Source organism: Gorilla gorilla, chromosome 8 (assembly GCF_029281585.2).
Source record: "Gorilla gorilla gorilla isolate KB3781 chromosome 8, NHGRI_mGorGor1-v2.1_pri, whole genome shotgun sequence".
NCBI classification, from domain to species: Eukaryota; Metazoa; Chordata; class Mammalia; order Primates; family Hominidae; genus Gorilla; species Gorilla gorilla.
The window spans coordinates 90,279,164-90,297,126 of record NC_073232.2 but is presented as its reverse complement, the minus strand read 5'-3'; the positions used below and the strand labels follow the sequence as shown (position 1 = coordinate 90,297,126).

The window sequence follows — 17,963 nt, the reverse complement described above, 5'->3', positions numbered from 1 at the left end:
CTAGACTAGGGCAGTAATTTGGGTGGTGTCATAGACAGGGGACTGTTTTACTGAGAGTCAAAGGTGATATGTAGGGCTAGCTGATTTCTTAAAACCAAGCAGACTTGGCTTAAAGGTCTTTTTCTGGTCTGGCTGCTGTATCCTAAGGCATTGGATTGTGGAACTGATGGGAGACTTGGGTTTATTGGGGTTGGCTCCTGGGATGTGGAAGTGCATGAGAGATTAGCTAAAAGCCTAATGAATAGATTTCAGGTGATTTCCAGGAATACATATTCAATGTGCCACTTTTTGTTGAAAAATGAATAAATAGAGCATCTGGGAAGGAATAAAGCACTTAGCAGAGTGTTTCCCCATTGGCAGAGAGTGAGGAGCCTATGTGTGCTTGGAGCCTCTGGGAGATGCGGGAACAAGGAGTGTTTTGTTGGGATTGAAGAACACTGGGATGCTTTCTGTGCATCACACAAGCCTCTGCACCATCACTCTGAATTCAGCACTGAGATCGTTTCATTTCCAGGGCTTTTTTTTTCTTTTCTAAACTCGATACAGCCCTTTGACTTGATTTTAGACCTCACTTTCATGGCCAAAGCATACATCCAGGAGGAATAGTTACCTTTTCTTTTCTTAAAACAGGGACAACAACAGTGTACTGGCTGAATCTTGTATTTATAAAGCGACATTTCCACATCTGCCTTGTGAATTTCTTTCTTAGTCAAGTGGTCATAAAAAAGAGGAAGATAAAAACAAATGAAAAGAAATGGGAGTAATTTAAGTCAAGAATAACTTCCTTTTTACTAGATTTAACTTGAAACCAAGTATCATATTTATATAAATACTGTGGAAAATATTTAACCTATTCATAAAGGTTAAGTAACTAACTGATAAGCTTTGTAGGAAAAGTATGTTTAAATGCTCCCATTAAACTATAACCGGGCCAGGCAATTTTTCAAGTTTTCAAATACATACCTTTAGGAAAATGAATAGAAATGTGAGGAACAGGAAGAATCTCTCGTGAACAAATACAATGGTTCATTGTACAAATTATTGCTACTTTATGTATCAGAGGGCACAGAGTGAGTCAAAAAGTCAAAATAACAGGACTTAGAAGAAAGTCTTAATGATACAATTCAGTCTTCAGTAAAGACTAAGACAAATTACTTCAGCAGCTGGCTGAAGAAATCCAAGGGCAAGATATTTTAGCTGGTGCTCTTTTCCTATAAATAATACACAAAATGATTAGAAGATTGAGGGGTTTGGAGAGGTACACAGAACCGTGAGACTGGAAAATGTTTATATGAATACAGGTTAGATGATGACACCTTTTTGTAGATTTCTTCTTTGAATAGAACGAAATTATCCTCCAAACCAGGAGAGTCTGAGAGTGAAAGGGGACAGGATTAATAACTATGCCAGGATAACAGGCATAACCCAGGACTGTTATGAGAAAATTGGAACATGTGTCCACCCTTTCTCTGAATCTATTTTTAGAGCTAACAATTTAAATATGTAGAGAATTACATAGGCCATCATCTTTGTTTTTGTGGGAGCTGGGAGATCCTACATTTTTAAGGACTTGTGCTAGTTCTGTTGCATTAGAGAGAAAAATGCTCACAAAATGATCAATTATAAAAAGTACAACTAAAAATGGAATCCTAGAGTGGCCTCAGCTGCCTGGTGGGAGCGGGTGAAGGGAAGCCTAGAAGCAGGTCTGGGGAAGAGCCTGCGGTGCTCCACGGGGAAGGAGAGACAAGGTCGGGTCACTCTGCTCATCACCGGAGGCTGGCATGCTGCCTTTCTAACAGGACCATCCAGCTCTCAGCGCTCACCGTCACCAGACAGCGGCTGCCGAGCAGATGGAGCCCGCACCTGTGCATACTCTCTGTCAAAAAGACTTCCAGAAGCTGTTGTGTCAATAACAAAGTCTCAAAAAATATATGCCCCACAAAACCACCCACACTAAAGATCATTCTTGAGTCTGATTTGAAAACTAGGGTCCAGCTCTGCAGAGCCATTCAAGTGGCCAGATGCCACCCTCATAGCCAGATCCATAGGTCCCCTCCATCATGCCAGGGAAAATGCTCCACTCACCACACTCAGCTTCTGCTTCCGGTTTCAGTGTTCTCTCTGTATTGGAGGGGTTTTAAAGCTAGAGGGGCCTTCACCCACTTACTGTCATTCACAGATCTGAATATGGAGATCTAGAGGGGAAAGCGACGTGCCCTAAGTCAGAGTAGAGTCAACAAGAAAACAAGACAAGCAATGACCATGCCCCTAGTGTATAAGGGTCTCTGGAGAGCTGCTGGGGTTACAGAGATGAAGAAAACATAGTCCTATAGTTCAATCTAGCAAGGTAGACAGTCTCTTTGTAGGCGGGACCAGGCTTCCCTGCAGCAGAAGGAAACTTGAAATCAGGGTAATGAGCCCCACCAGGGATGGGCCATCACGCTGCCCTGAGAGGATCATGCGTGGACACGGGGCTTTGACTGGCTTTGACCCTCTAGCTATGCTGTAAGGCCAGGTGGGACCTGGAGTGGCCTGAGCTGGGGGCTGCCGTGAACTCTTTCCCCTCTTCCAAGGCACTGTGTTAAGTAATGTCACTTTCTATTTGCACAGCAAAATCAGGGACACAGTTTTCTAGAATTTGCGGTGCCTTTCCTCCCCCAGCATAATGGATGGTTGACCCTGGTTGGCGAGCCCTTGTTTGTGTTAGAGGTGAACACTCTGCAGGGTTCTGAGTGGTCAGTTGCGGCCCACATACCAGTAGAGAAAAGAGGAAGAGCTGTGGAGCCCTCAAGAGCCACGAAGGACCTGCTGCTCACCACGAAATGCCTCCTCCACTGCTGCTGGCCCACCTGTGGGCAGCAGTAATTAGTGATGTACAGAATCCTGGGACCAGTGCCAGCTACCCTAGGGATACTCTGGGTGAGCTGGGTGTGCACCGCTGTGATGGCCTCTCTGGTCAGGAGACGACACGCAGTGAGGAGGAGGGAAGGGCTGGCCCAAAGGGCTTCAATCTAAGGTGAGGCCCACAGAAAGGCCTGCGCCAAGATGCAGCCAGCAGCCCACACCCGTGGTAGCTACCTGTTATCCATGCTGGGGCCAGTCCTTGATTGCTCCAAACACTCTGCTTGAAGGTTCTAATGGAAATGAGCAGGTCTTCCGATCAGGACCTAACCTAGGTGAGCTTCTGAAAAAAGCATGAAAAAGCAGCCTCCTGAACTTCCCCAAGTGACTGATGTGAAGCACATCCTGCACGCTTCACAGCATGGAGATCTTCCAATGCACACCACGGACGATGTGAATGACAGCATGGACCATCAGCAACCCGCAGAGCTGCCCGACCAAGAAGTTGTAAATCAGACGCCACACACACACACAAAAGACAAGAAGGCCTCAAGTCCCCAGTATTTGAACTGGAGTAGGCGACTGGCTTCCCTGGTGGCTCACGCTCTGCTGAGCACCCTTCATCTGCACCAGGAAAGACCACATGGAAAATGAGGACTTGGCAGTGGAGGGGAACAGGGAAGCAGAACAGGGTGGTCCCCCAGCATCGTGGCCGCAAGTCCCTCTGAAAGCATGGATGACAATGGTAATTTAGGTGCTTCCTTCGAATGTCCCGAGGGAAAGACTGGTAAAGCAGACATACGATTGTGAGAAGAAACCCAAAGGAGTACAGAACTCACAGCACAAGTCCAAGGTCTGCTCAGTGAGCAGGTCTCTCTGCAGGGTTCAAGGGCACAGCTGGAGAGGGACATCCCAAAGCTGCAGCCAGTGGTTTCCGATCTGCCTGAACTGCCCTGAAAACACATGAAGCAGCCTCAGGGGGAGTCCATGGAGAAGGATGTCTACTGCTTGCACCTCAGAGACTTCGTAAAGTGCAGGAAAATGCGAACTGCTCGTCATACCAGCAAGCTTTAAGAAAAGATGTGTCCCCAGACTTGGCCCAGGAATTGAAGGATGACACAGTTTTCAGAGGGAGATCCTCTTCTATGAGAAAACAGCCCAGGACGGCTGGATGACCGCCACGTCCACTGAGATAGCAAGACCTCTGGAAAGAAGATGACCATAATAGGCAGAAGCCAGCTGACTGTGAGGCCAAGTTCCACCCTTTCCTGAGAGGCCCTTTGGCTCCTGGGGATCCACCTGCAGCCCACAGGGGCCTGGAAGTGCCGGGGGACCATGGTCCTGAACACCCAGAGACTTGGCAGAACATCAGCTGATGCTGCTCCCTTTAAAACACTTTTGACTGCTCTCTGGTTTGGCTACTGTTCATTAGTTGATGCTGAAACTGTTCTTACTGAAGTTTGATTGATAGCTTTAGACGGTAAGGTACAAATAAAGATGGTGTAATATAAAAAAAAAAAATTTTTAAGTGAAAGGAACCTTGTGGTGCAGGAAACCTGAAAAACAAAACAAACAAAAAAACTGAATCTTTAGCGGGTTCACCAAGAAGTGAAAATCACATACAAACCTATCGCCCAGAGGCAACCATGATTGCCTTTTGTTTTTTACCAATTTAAAAATTTCTATTCTTATTAGATGTATACAGTTTTATATTGATGTGATTCTACCATATGGGTTGCTTAATAGCCTGCTTTTGGTCACTTTAATTAATGTTAATTTGTTATTATTAATGCTGTGAATATCTTTGCATTCAATGAGTATGTTATTTTCAGAGACCGTAGAGTATTCCATCTAGTTCAAAAAGTACTATAATTTATTTAACCGATCCCCAATTTATGGACATTTGTTTCCAGTGAAATAAAAACAACACTCCATTAAAAGTGTAGAGCACTTTTTAATATATTCATTTGGTTATTTCTGTAGAATTTATTCCTAGAAGTGAAATTGCTGAATTACAGAGCATACATATCTAAATACGTATATATGTTTTATATCGATTACAAATATATGTATTACTATTTTAATGTAAATGATTTTATATGTATTTAAAATGCCAATGTGAATGTATTACTATTTTAATGCAAATGATTTTATATGTATTTAAAATGCCAATGTGATTGTTAGTTTTATGGGTCAACTTAACTGGGTTAAAGGATACCCAGACAGCTGGTAAAAGATTATTTCTGGGTGTGTCTGCAGGGTGTTTTGGGAAGAGATTAGCATTTGAATCAGGAGACTGAGTGAGGAAGATTTGCCTTCACCAGTGTAGATGGCCATCATCCAACCACTTTAGGGCCCTGATACAACAAAAAGGCCGAGGAAGGGCAAATTTGCTCTCTCTTCTGCAGCTGGAACATCCATCTTTTTCCCCATCTTCAGACATCAGAACTCTAGATTTTCTGGCCTTCAGACTCCAGACTTGCTCCAGCGCCCTCTGAGCCCCATTCTCCTCTCATTCTCAGGCCTTCTGCTTCAAATTGAGGGTAACAACATTGACTCTCCTGGTTCTCAGACCTCTGGATATGAGACCTCTGGCGCAACTCACCCCTGGCTTGCACCAAACATTCTTAAAATGTTTATTGGGGTCAGGTGCAATGGCTCGCACCTGCAATCCCAGCACTTTGGGAGGCCAAGGCAGGAGGACTGCTTGAGGCCAGGAGTTCAAGACCAGCCTGTACAACAAGGTGAGACCCCACCTCTGCAAAAAAAAAAAGTATATATATATTCAATATATATATTCATTTATTTTTGAAACAGTCTTGCTCTGTCACCCAGGCTGGAGTGCAATGGCACGATCTTGGCTCACTGCAACCTCCACCTCCCGGGTTGAAGCAATTCTCCTGCTTCGGCCTCCCAAGCAGATGGATTACAGGTGCCCACCACCATGCCCCGTTAATTTTTGTATTTTTAGTAGAGACAAGGTTTCACCATGTTGGCCAGGCTGGTCTCGAACTCCTGACCTCAGGTGATCTGCTCGCTTCAGCCTCCCAGAGTGCTGGGATTACAGATGTGAGCCATCATGCCCGGCCTGCAAAATATTTAAAAAATTAGTTTGGCGTGGTGGCATGCACCTGTAGTCCTACCTACCTGGGAGGCTGAGGCCAGAAGATCACTTGAGCCTGGGAGGTCAAATTTGCCCTGAGTTATGATCTTGCTGCTGCACTCCAGCCTGGGCAACAGAGTGAGACTCTGTCTCAAAAAAAAAAAAAAAAAGAAACAGTTTATTGGCTGTTGGCAATTTTTATGTGAGTTGCTTGTACCTGTCCTATAGGAATTTGATATTTACTCTCTCAGAAAGAAAACCTTGCAAGACAGTCCTCTAAGTCCGTTGCTTCTCCTGCATTTTCCTATTAGCAGCACTATCTGTGTAGTTGCCCAGGATAAAGACTTCAGTTTTGGTTTTCACTGCTCTCAACTTCTACATTCACTCCAAAACTCAGCCTGGTTCATTTCATTTCTGAGATGTTTCTCAAGTAGGTTCTCCTTTTCATGTCCTCAACCCCCGCTCTAGTTCAGGCCCTTCTCTTGTTTTAATTAAGAGGTTCATGGGGATGAAGACCCGAGGCCAGAGTTTGAGTCTCCCCAAGTCCCATAAAGGTACTTATTATTTCCCTTGCTGGACTCTTATTCATCTTTGAATCTGTAGTGCCTGATGCATGATCAAGTACACATAATAGGTCCTTGATAAACAAAGGATGAAATTGTTTTTCTCATCTCCTCTCTCTCTTCAATGAATCCTCTATGTTGTTATAATTATCTAACACACAAATATGATTATGTGATTTTCCTTTTAAGAACTGCTGTGGCTGGGCTCGATGGCTCACATCTGTAATTCCAGTACTTTGGGAGGCCAGGGAGGAAGGATTGCTTGAGCCCAGGAGTTCAATACCAGCCTGGGCAACAGCACGAGACCCTGACTCCAGCTTAAAAAAAAAAAGAATTGTTGCTAGTGTCTCACTGCCTACAGCAGGGTTTCTCAATTTCAGTACTACTATTTGGCCCAGGTAATTCCTTGATGGGGGAGGCCATCCTGTGCATTATAGGATGTTTAGCAGCATCCTTGGCTTCAATCCATGGATGTCAGTAGCACTTCCCTCCCTCCTCCCCTTGGTGAAGACAACCAAATATGTCTCTAGACTTTGACAAATGTTCCCTGTAAGGCAAAATTGCCGCTGGTTGAGAACCACTGACCTACAAGAAAAAGTCAAAACTTAGTTATCATGTCATTCACGACCTGGTCCTAGGCCACCTTTCCCGTGTCATTTCTTGCCTCTCCTGTACCTTCGTGAACGTGCCATGTACCTTAGCGCTGTGTCTTTTCATGTCCTGTGCTCTCGGCACTTCCTTGATTAGGTGGACCAACTGCTACAACCCATAGACAAACGGGTGTTGGCTCAGACACAACTGGTTTGTTTTTGCTCACCTAACAGCGCTCTTTGGTTGAACGTGCTAATGAAACGGACTCCTTCCTAGTCTTTCAGCAGTTAAGCGGGCCCGAGACTCTACCAACTTCAAAAACTGCTTCCAAGATGGCCCTGGGGATCATCTCCATTTTACCTAATGAAAGGAGAAAGGACATTGAGAAGCGCATGAAGGAGAATGTTATGGCCAGGATTGAAAAAGCTACACATCCCTTGCGGTGTCATTCTAATTGGTTAGAACTCAGTCACATGACCACACTTAACGGCAAAAACGGGTGGAAAACACAGTTTAACTGCGTGCTTAGAAGGAGAGCAGAGGTTTTCCTAATCAGCTAGCACTCTCTTCCACAACCTACTTATTAGTTCAGCAAAATTATGGTTATTCTTTCAAGCCCAGCTTACATGTCACTCCTAGGATTATAAATTCGAATGTCCCCATGATATACTATTTTACGTTCTTTGCTTATTCTAATGCATATTACGGTATGATTAGTTATGGCATACAATTCATTTTTTCCTCATCAATTTCTGGGACAGTTCCTGGTAGGTGGTGGGTATATATTTGTGAGAAAAAACAATGAGTAGTATTTAATTATATATTTAATATTATCTCATGAAAATGCCTCAAGGACACACTGAATTTTATTGTCGTTGTTATTGCTCTTCTAGACTCTGGTCTACGCACCTACACTAATACAAAAGTGAGCCAGAATTATTTGCAATTTCTGGCAGGACTCTAGCATCATCTGAGGCCTAGGAGAAAAAGGATGAAGTTCCTTTTAGAGACCTGCTTTCCCAGTCTCCCCAAGCCTCAGGCATCTGCCCTACAGGCTATCCACAGATTCGTTTTCCACTGGCTTTCCACACCCTCCACTTCCCCTCCCAGCACAGTTCCCTGTGGGCTCAGTGACTTAATCCTCCCACAGAAGATCTGCATTTAAAAGGGAGTGGGCTGGGCGCGGTGGCTCATGCCTGTAATCCCAACATTTTGGGAGGCTGAGGTGGGTGGATAGCGAGGTCAGGAGTTCGAGACCAGCCTGGCCAATACGGCGAAACCCCATTTCTACTAAACATACAAAAATTAGCCGGGCGTGGTGACGGGTACTTATAGTCCCAGCTACTCGGGAGGCTGAGGCAGAAGAATCGCTTGAACCCGGGAGGTGGAGGTTGCATCGAGCCAAGATCGCGCCACTGCGCTCCAGCCTGGGTGACAGAGTGCGACTCCGTATCAAAAAAAAAAAAAAAAAAAAAAAAAAAAAAGGTAGGTGAGTGAGGAATCACTGGCTGGTTAGTTATATTGGGAAAGACCTAGGGATCCTGATTTTAAAAAGGGCTAAAATGTTAGGGCAGTTGTTTTTTCAAAAATCTACATTTGCAGGGTCTGATGTGGTGACTCATGCGTATAATCTGAGCACTTTGGGGGGCTGACGTGGGCGGATGGCTTGAGTCTAGGAGATCAAGTTTGCAGTGAGCTGTGATGGTGTCACTGCACTCCAGCCTGGGTGACAGAGTGAGACCTTGTCTCAAAATAAATAAAAATAAATAAATAAATAAAACCCTACATTTGCACTTTAGCATTTCCCTAGGAAACAAAAGTAATAATTAGATAGAAAAAAAGTCTGCCATGTAAAAATTCTGTAAAATTTGTAAAAAAAAAAAAAAAAAAAAAAAAAAAATGGGGCTGGGTGCCGTGGCTTATAGCTGTAATCCCAGCGCTTTTGGAGGCTGAGATCAGAGGATCAACTGAAGCCAGGAGTTCAAGACCTGCCTGAGCAATATAGTGTGACCTTCATCACTACAATAATAATAAAAAAAAAATCAGTCAGGCATGGTGGGATATGTCTGTAGTCCCAGCTACTCAGGAGGTTGAGATGAGAGGATTGCTTGCCCCCAAGAGTTAGAGACTGCAGTGAGCTATGATTGAGCCACTGCACTCCAGCCTCGGGGACAGAGTGAGACCCTGTCTCTGGAAAAAAAAAAAAAAAAGGCAGAGGGGAGAGGGGAATTTTGTACCTTAGAAATGAATAATCTTTGGAACTCTGGCTATATCTATCACTGCCAAGGTAAACAGGGATAAGGCCAGGATGTGACTTTGATGCCTGGTGTTCTTATTAACCAAAATGGAGTAAGAATGAAAGTACTTTTGCAGCAAATGTTCAGGGGATTTGAGCACCCATTTAAGGCTGTAACCAAGCCAGAATTTCCTTTTTTGAGGCTGGGCAGAATCTGGTCCAAAAACCATGAACAACAGGAATGTTTCTGGTAATTTTTCTCAAATCCACCAGAGGGTTCCCACTGAATTTTCTGACAAACTTAGCCTATACACTGCATCTACAAGACAAGGGAGCATTTATGTAAAGTGTTTCCCCCCCGACCTTAGTTACTTTGACAATTCCAACCCTCACTTTCTCCTCTGCTCGGATTGACATCTGAGAAGCAAGACCACAACCGCATACCATTTTATAGATCAGCCTGATTAAAACCAGTTCTCCCTATAGGTCACATCATGTACAAGACACACGGTTTTTGTCAAGAGACCAGCTACCAGCAGAGAAGGTTTTGATGCTATTGCTAGTAAGAAATTAGTAACTAGATCCCTGGTCTCCTTTACGCCAACTTTATAATTATACTGTTTGAGTGGTAAACCAGATCTTTGCGCCAAGGGTAATTTAGAAATTCTAGATCTGTATTCTCTCCCCCCTCCTCCTTTAATGTTCATCCTTGCTGTCTCTCCATCTTCTTCCTTCAAACATATAATTTTCCTCCACTCCATCCTCACCCTGGCTCCTTGTTTCTGTGACCCTCTGTCACAAAAGGACAAATGCTTCTTGTTCTCCCTCATCCTGGGACATCATGGGTAACAATCAAGTAAGTGTATGCAAAAATCTAATTCAGGAGCGTGTCCTGGCTCTGCAAGGGCGTCACCCATGTGGGCTCACCGCTTGCCTCTGGGACTGAAGGTTAACATATGGCCTTATAGTGAGCTTGGGCTGCCCATGTGTCTGCATCCAGGATTTAGCCTCTCTTTTCTAAGACTAGCTCCACACGGGAGACTGCTTTCTAGAACTCTTGAACTCTTCTTGATTCTGTAAACTTTTTGTACTCAGAGCTCTTTTGATATAGAAACATTTGTTGGCCCAGGTGCAGTGGCTCATGCCTGTAATCATAGGGAGGTGGGAGGGTCACTTGAGCCCAGCCTGGGCAATATAGTGAGACCCCATCTCCACAAAAACATTTAAAAATTAGCGGGTGTGGTGGTGTGCATCTGTAGTCCCAGCTACTTGGGAGGTTGAAGTGGGAGAATTGCTTGAGCCCAGGTGGTTGAGGCTGCAGTGAGCCATGATTGCGCCACTGCACCCCAGCCTGGGCAACAGAGAGAGATCCTGTCTCTTAAAAAAAAAAAAAAAAAAAAAAAGATTTGTTATATATTAAAAACTGGCTGGGTGTGGTGGCTCACGCCTGTAATCCCAGCACTTTGGGAGGCCAAGGCAGGCAGATCACCTGACGTCAGGAGTTCGAGACAAGCCTGGCCAACCTGGTGAAACCCCGTCTCTACTAAAAATACAAAAATTAGCCGGGCATGGTGGTGCGCACCTGTAATCCCAGCTACTAGGGAAGCTGAGGCACGAGAATCTCTTGGACCCTGGAGGCAGAGGTTGCAGTGAGCCGAGATCGCGCCACTGCACTCCAGCCTGGGCAACAGAGTGAGACTCTGTCTCAAAAAAAATATAGATTAAAAACTAAAACCAGGGCTTTCCCGGTAAAAAATGTTCGGTCTCACTTGAGTTTTGCATCGTGTTCTTCCTTCCCTGTTTTCTTCTTTACCCGCACCCCTACTGGTACAATTGGTTTCCTCTCACCCCCTCTCCTTTTAACCTATCTTTTGAGATGGGTTTTTTTTAAAAAAACAAACCTCTTAAGTATACCTTGAAATCCTAAATTTTCATTTTAGCTGAAAGTCATCCAAACCATATGCATTTCAGTTGAATACTCCTGCAATTGGCCTCACTCTGCCAAAGACTTTTTTTTTTCTTTTTTTGTTAACTGACCAAGTTTCTTTAGAATAAGGCTGGAATCATATTCTATTCCTCCAAGATCTTTTGAGGGATCACCATCACCAAGTTCCAGATTGTTATTTCATGCAGTGCGCTGTGGTTGTTTCATTCTGCTAACTTGGGAGTATTTCTCCTGCAGAATTGCTCACTCTTCTTTCTTTGTGCTTTTTCCTTTTACTCTCCCTCCCCTTTGCTCTTCTCTCAGGTAGACTCTGCCTGGTTTGTCACTCGGTTTGTCTCGTGTTTCCTTCTCTCTCATGAACACTAATCCTCTGCTGAGAAATCAGGCGGGTGGGTGGCTGCCATACAGCCTCTGTGCTACAGAGGAATAGCCAACATTTCCCTCAGAGACAGCTGTTTTCCATTTCAGGAGTATCAACATTGTGGCTTTGTTGATTGTCTTTTCACCTCCAGGTTTGGCCTTGTTTGTAGCTGAAACATAACTATTTTCCCTAAGCCTTTCAGGGCCACTGCTCCAGCTCTGTTGGCTGCAAGCCCTGCGTGTGTGTGCGTCCTGCCATGCAGACACCACCGGAGTCCCCATCAGTCACACACCCCTCCAACCCAGGGGAGAAATTAAGGCAATTGTGCTAAGGCCCACTGGTGAGGAAAATTGGCTGATCAAATTATTACTAAATGGCTTTTCCAATCTTCTCATTGTTCTGTGAGAAAGGGGTGATTTCTGCAGCTTGTCAGAGCCTGGTCCCTTGTCCAGAGATAAAACCAAATCCACAAAAATCCTGTGAATGGAGAGGTTTGGTGGCTATACCTTGGAAACAAACCACAGGACCTAATTCAGCAGGGCTGCCCCTTGGTGCAGAATGCAACCAATTTTTGCCTGTTTTAAGTGAAAGCATCCCAAGATGGGAAAGTATATTCTGAGAGTGGAATGCTTTGTAGTTACTGGTACTTAAGGGATGGCGGGTGTGTTAATAAATGATTGTGCTTCTCAAAAGTTATCCCTTTCTGCTCCCGGGTTACTTCTCCTGGGGGAGTCCAGTGATAAAGATCATTAATATGTTTCCTGTAAGTAACTGAATCAAAGGGAAGCTTTGCTATCTGCATTGTGTGTGCCAGATTACGGTGTCCACTTATTAACTCTTTGATAGTCACAATGGCCACAGAGCTTTTACATATATACATATATATTTACATACATACCCACAAAGACATATGTATATATTGCACATACATCACATATATATAAAGTCTTCGTGTATATTTCTATTTGTCTGTATTTTCTTCTTTAAGAGTCAGGGTGTTGTTTTGTTGCTCAGGCTGGAGTGCAGTGGTGTGATCATACCTCACTGTAGCCTACTACTGGGCTCAAGCAATCCTTCCTCCTCAGCCTCCTGAGTAGCTGGGACTGTAGGCATGTACCACCACAACTGGCTAATTGTATTTTACTTTTTGTAGAGATGGGATCTTGCTGTGTTGCCCAGGCTGATCTTGAATTCCTGTGCTCAAGTGACCCTCCTGCCTTGGCCTCTCCAAATGCTGGGTTTATAGGCGTGAGCCACCGCGCCTGACCTGTCTGCGTATTTAACCTGGATCTGCAAATACCTGTGTGACATACCTGTGATATGTCACTTGATGTGTCTGTTTCTCAGTTTGCCCATCTGTAAAATGAAGGAGTTGGACAAGCTGGGGTGCTTGGTGATGAGGTGCTTCTGCCTCCTGTGAGACTACTGTGTTCCATTTCCCTCCTCCAGCACAGTTCCGGTCACATGGTTGGCTCTCAGTGCAAAATGATGTACCAGTGCATGATAGGAACCACATGATTGCTGAGATTATGTCCAGTGCTAAGACTCTCTGTGATTCTCTTGTTTTTAGACAGTTTGGCCAGGAAGTGACAGGCAATGGAAAGAGGGAAATAATCAGCACATCCGCATGTGTGCCCATCTCAGAGACACAAACTGTGAATAACAACTCACTTGGCTTCATAACCAAGACCTACTCTGAGGAATTTCATCTCTTCCTTGGAGACCTTGATTGGCCTGCTAGGTTAAAGGCAAGGGACAGATTTAATCTAGATTGACTTTTGCAAGACTTTTGACTCAGTCTTGGGCAACATACTTATCAATAAACCTTGGTCGAGGCCCTTTTGCCTCTCACCCAGTTTGCTTATTTACCTCATTCTGACACATCTTGCATATGGCTGCCAACTTAAACCTCTTAAATGTCACTCTCTTTAAAAAAGTCAGGAGTGGCTCTCAGAGGCCTTTCTTCTGATGATTTCCAAGTCCCTCACCTTGGCATTCAGGCTTTATTGGGTTTTCTGCCACCTTTTCCTTCCAACTTCATTTCTAGGAGTCTCCCACAGACCTGTCTCTCAAATAAGAACAATCTTCTAGTTGCTTTTTCCCTCCCAGGGGTGGCCCCCACCACACCCTATGCTTGTTCTTGCTCCAGGTAAACCCTGAATACTTTCTGATACAAAGCCAATGATTCCTCCCTGCATCCTGATCCATCCTTTAAAGCCCAGATCAAGACCTGTCTCCCTTGGCCAGGCACAGTGGCGCATGCCTATAATCCCAGCACTTTGGGAGGCCAAGGTGGGAGAATGGCTTAAGCCCAGGAGTTCAAGACCAGCCTGGGCAGCATAGCAAGATCTCATCTCCCAAAAAATAAAAAAAAAAAAGAAAAGAAAATTAGCTGGGCATGGTGGTATATGCCTGTAGTCCCAGCTACCTGGGAGGCTGACGAGGGAAGATCACTTGAGCCAAGGAGTTGGAGGTTGCAGTGAGCTATGATTGCCCCACTGCACTGCAGCCTGGGTGACAGAGTGACTGAGAGAATGAGAACTTACTTCAACAACGTCAATAACAACAAAGAACCGTCTCGGCCGTTAAGGTTTCCTGATGAGCCTGTTTTGGAGGGATCTCTCCTTCCTCTGGTTTTCTGAGTCACTGTAGACTATAGACACTATCTTGCCCTTGTTCCTACTAGGCATTTCACTAAATTCTTGAAGGAGTCTGAGAGAACTTGGGGGCGCTTGAGGAACCCAAAGGTGTGAAGTAAAAGCTGGAAACCAAGATTGCTGGGAAAGTTCAGAGAAAGTAGAGATACTTCGTTTGATGGAGATCACATGCAAGGTAATGATATAGGAGGTAGAAAGAAATTAGGCAGAGAGTGAGGGCAACAGAGTCCTTGGCAGAGCTTCCCTTTTAACAAAAAAGCAGCCCAAGAAATTATTTTTTTTTCTAACAAAGAGCACCCTGAAAAATCCAGCTGCAAAAATAGATACTGGAAACTTGCATGGGGGAATGCCGGCAGCTGTGCCAACAGAAAAGGGCTACCTCGGGACCAGGAATGTCCAACATGGAAGCTCCATCTTTCCTTTTTTTTTTTGTTACCACGTGTACTGTTACTACGTGTACAGTAAAGCAGTGGGCAACATGGCGCAGGCCAGGCATAATAAAAGATTAGCGTGGGGGTGGCCAGAAATTCGTACCCTATGCAAATGGCACACCGGGTCCAACCAGTCTTTCTTGCCCTGTGTAAATCAGACACTACCTCCTCACCAGCTCAGCTATAAAACCCCCTGCATTTCACTGCGGAACTGGCAAACCATTTCTCCAGGACCCCTCTCTGCATCAGAGAGCTATTCTCTTTCTTTTGCTTATTAAACTTCTGCTCTTAACCTCACTCTTTTGTGCGCCTGTGTCCTTGTTCTCCTTGGCTGTGAGACCACGAACCTTGGGTGATACTCCAGACAACGAAGTCATTTCAGTAATTTCATAAGAATCTAAGTGTATAATTAGGTATCAAGTCTACATTGTCACTGACAGTGCGTCAAGGAAAATAGAAATGGTTTACCAGGGGAGGCACTAAAACGTCCTTTACTTTGTCATATCTTTAAGGTTGATGAGGTTCTCATTTACTTGTAGTGGTTTAGGAGAAAAGCACTGATCAAAGACAGAAATTTGAAAACATGCCCTACTTCAGTGGTCCAACTTAGGCCAAAGTCTTAATGCTTTTAAAGTAACGCTGACAGATATTTGACTTGATAAAATAAAAATTAAGTTAAAAATAAATTATAAACATACTGGTGATATTTCACTTGATAAGTTAAAAAATAAATTGTAAAGATACTGGGTATTTAGAAACCAATTTTATAATCCCGTGAAAATTTTCCTATATTTCTCTTAAGCTAGGGAATGACAACAATATTAAAATTTGCTGGGTTAATAGTTGTTTTTTTTTTTTTTTAAGACGGAGTCTCGCTCTGTAGCCCAGGCTGGAGTGCAGTGGTGCGATCTCCGCTCACTGCAAGTTCCACCTCCCGGGTTCATGCCATTCTCCTGCCTCAGCCTCCCGAGTAGCTGGGACTATAGGCACCCACCACCACGCCCAGCTAATTTTTTTGTATTTTTAGTAGAGACAGGGTTTCACTGTGTTCGCCAGGATGCTCTCGATCTTCTGACCTCGTGATCCGCCCGCCTCAGCCTCCCAAAGTGCTGGGATTACAGGCTGGTTAATAGATCTTATATATAAATATCACCGGATGCGGTGGCTCATGCCTGTAATCCCAGCACTTTGGGAGGCTGAGGCAGGTGGATCACTTGAGGCCAGGAGTTCGAGACCAGCCTGGGCAACATGGTGAGACCCCCCCCCCATCTCTACCAAAAATACAAAAAGTAGGCCGGCATGGTGGCCTGCACCTGTAATCCCAGTTATTCATCAGTCTGGGGCATGAGAATTGCTTGAGCCCAGGAGGCGGGGGTTGCAGGGAGCCGAGATCGCACCACTGCACTCCAGCCCAGGAGACAGAGTGAGACTCTGTCTCAAAAGAAAACAAAACAAACAAATATGTAGTTACTTATGGGATTAGTTATAAAAATAGACAATAGATGTGGAAGCACTCTGACAAAGTTAAGAAGACCCCAGAAAGAGAGATATTTTTATTCTTAGAAACCATCTTTTTTTTGGACTTGTTTTTGTTCTAATGTAACCCTCAGGTAAATGACAGCCAGCCTTCCTAACTAGGGGGTAAGTTTGACTCAAACAAGTGATTAACCATTACCCTGCCTCTGTCTTAAGACTTAGTGAATGAAATCTCCTATCTCTGGCAGCGACCCTCTCCACTCATCTTTTATTGGATTCTTGGGCAAAGTTTGTTTTTCATTTCAGTTACTTTGCCTCCTTTTTATAGGGAGTCTACTCCGAGATCAAAGGCAACCTATAGCAATTTATGAGAAATGAAGGAAGTGGGAGACATGCTAAGTTACTTTAAGGGGTGTTCTGAAATCATGAATCTAGCTGGAATAGCTGGTGTTGGCTGTGTCCAGAAGAGCTGGGACAAGGTACTGCTTTTTGGTGTGGGGAGAGGGACATGAGAGCTTGCTCTTTGGAACATCGGCCTTCATGCCAAGTCTGATGGGTGCTTCCTAATGCTGAATAAGCCTCGGAGTCACCTGGGTTCCTTTTAATTTAAAAATGTATTTTTAAATTTTTGTGGGCACATAGTAGGTGTACATATTTGTAGGGTACATGAGATGTTTTGATACAGGCAGGCAATTTATGAAGAATGGGGTATCCATCCTCTCAAACATTTACCCTATGTGTTACAAACAACCCAATTACACTCTTTTAGTTATTTAGAAATATATATTAAATTGCTATTGACTATAGTTGCCCTGTTGTGCAATCAAATAGTATGTCTTACTCATTTTTTTTTTTTTTTGGTACCCATTAACCATCTCCACCTCCCTCCAAGCTCCCTACTCCTTTTTCTTGCTCTGTTGCCCAGGCTAGAGTGCAGTGGCATGATCATGGCTCACTGCAGCCTTGGATTCCTGGCCTTAAGTGATCCTCCTGCCTCAGCCTCCCGAGTAGCTAGGACTACAGGTGCATGCCACCATGCCCAGCTAACTTCTTTTATTTATTTTTTTATTTTTGAGATGAAGTCTCACTCTGTCGCCCAGGCTGGAGTGCAGTGGTGCAAAATCTTGGCTCACTGCAACCTCTGCCTCCCTGCAACTTCTGCCTCCCACGTTCAAGCAATTCTCCTGCCTCAGCCTCTTGAGTAGCTGAGATTATAGGCACTTGCCACCATGGCTGGCTAATTTTTTTTTTTTTTTGTATTTTTTGTATTTTTAGTACAGACAGGATTTCACCATGTCGCCCAGGCTGATCTCAGACTCCCGACCTGGATCTTCCCACCTCAGCCTCTGAACGTGCTGGGATTACAGGTATGAGCCCCCACACATGGCTACCTTGGGTTTCTTTTGAATGATGCAGATGGTTGGGCCTTACTTAAATGATTCTTCAGGTCCCTAGTGAGTCCAAAGCTTTCGTATCTCAAAGTGTTACAAGTGTCTGGAGGCTCAAACAGCCTCGAGAATCACTGATCTATGTCCCTGATGTCTAGCAGTCTCTTTAAGTCGGTCCTCTTCCCTACAAATATGCTTATATTTTTCAGAGGACTCCTAAATAAGTCCTTGGTTAATCCTGAGTCTGGTTCATTCACTGGCAAAGAACAAAGAGAAAATTTACAAACACGAGAAGGCCTCAGAAGTCAGACTACATAAATTATTTTGGAAAAGGCTTTTCCTTCTTGTATGATTTTCAGAGGGACTTTGGG

The 17,963-nt window shown here is 44.3% G+C and overlaps 1 long non-coding RNA gene across 1 annotated transcript; it reads right to left on the bottom strand.

The window, feature by feature from the left end:
• Window positions 1-644: 644 nt before the first annotated feature.
• On the bottom strand, window positions 645-7,563 carry LOC101126339 (uncharacterized). Its single transcript, XR_175582.4, has 2 exons — window positions 7,325-7,563; window positions 645-4,397 (listed from the first exon to the last, which is right to left on the bottom strand). It is a non-coding gene; the product is annotated as an uncharacterized lncRNA (long non-coding RNA).
• Between the last annotated feature and the right edge of the window lie 10,400 nt (window positions 7,564-17,963).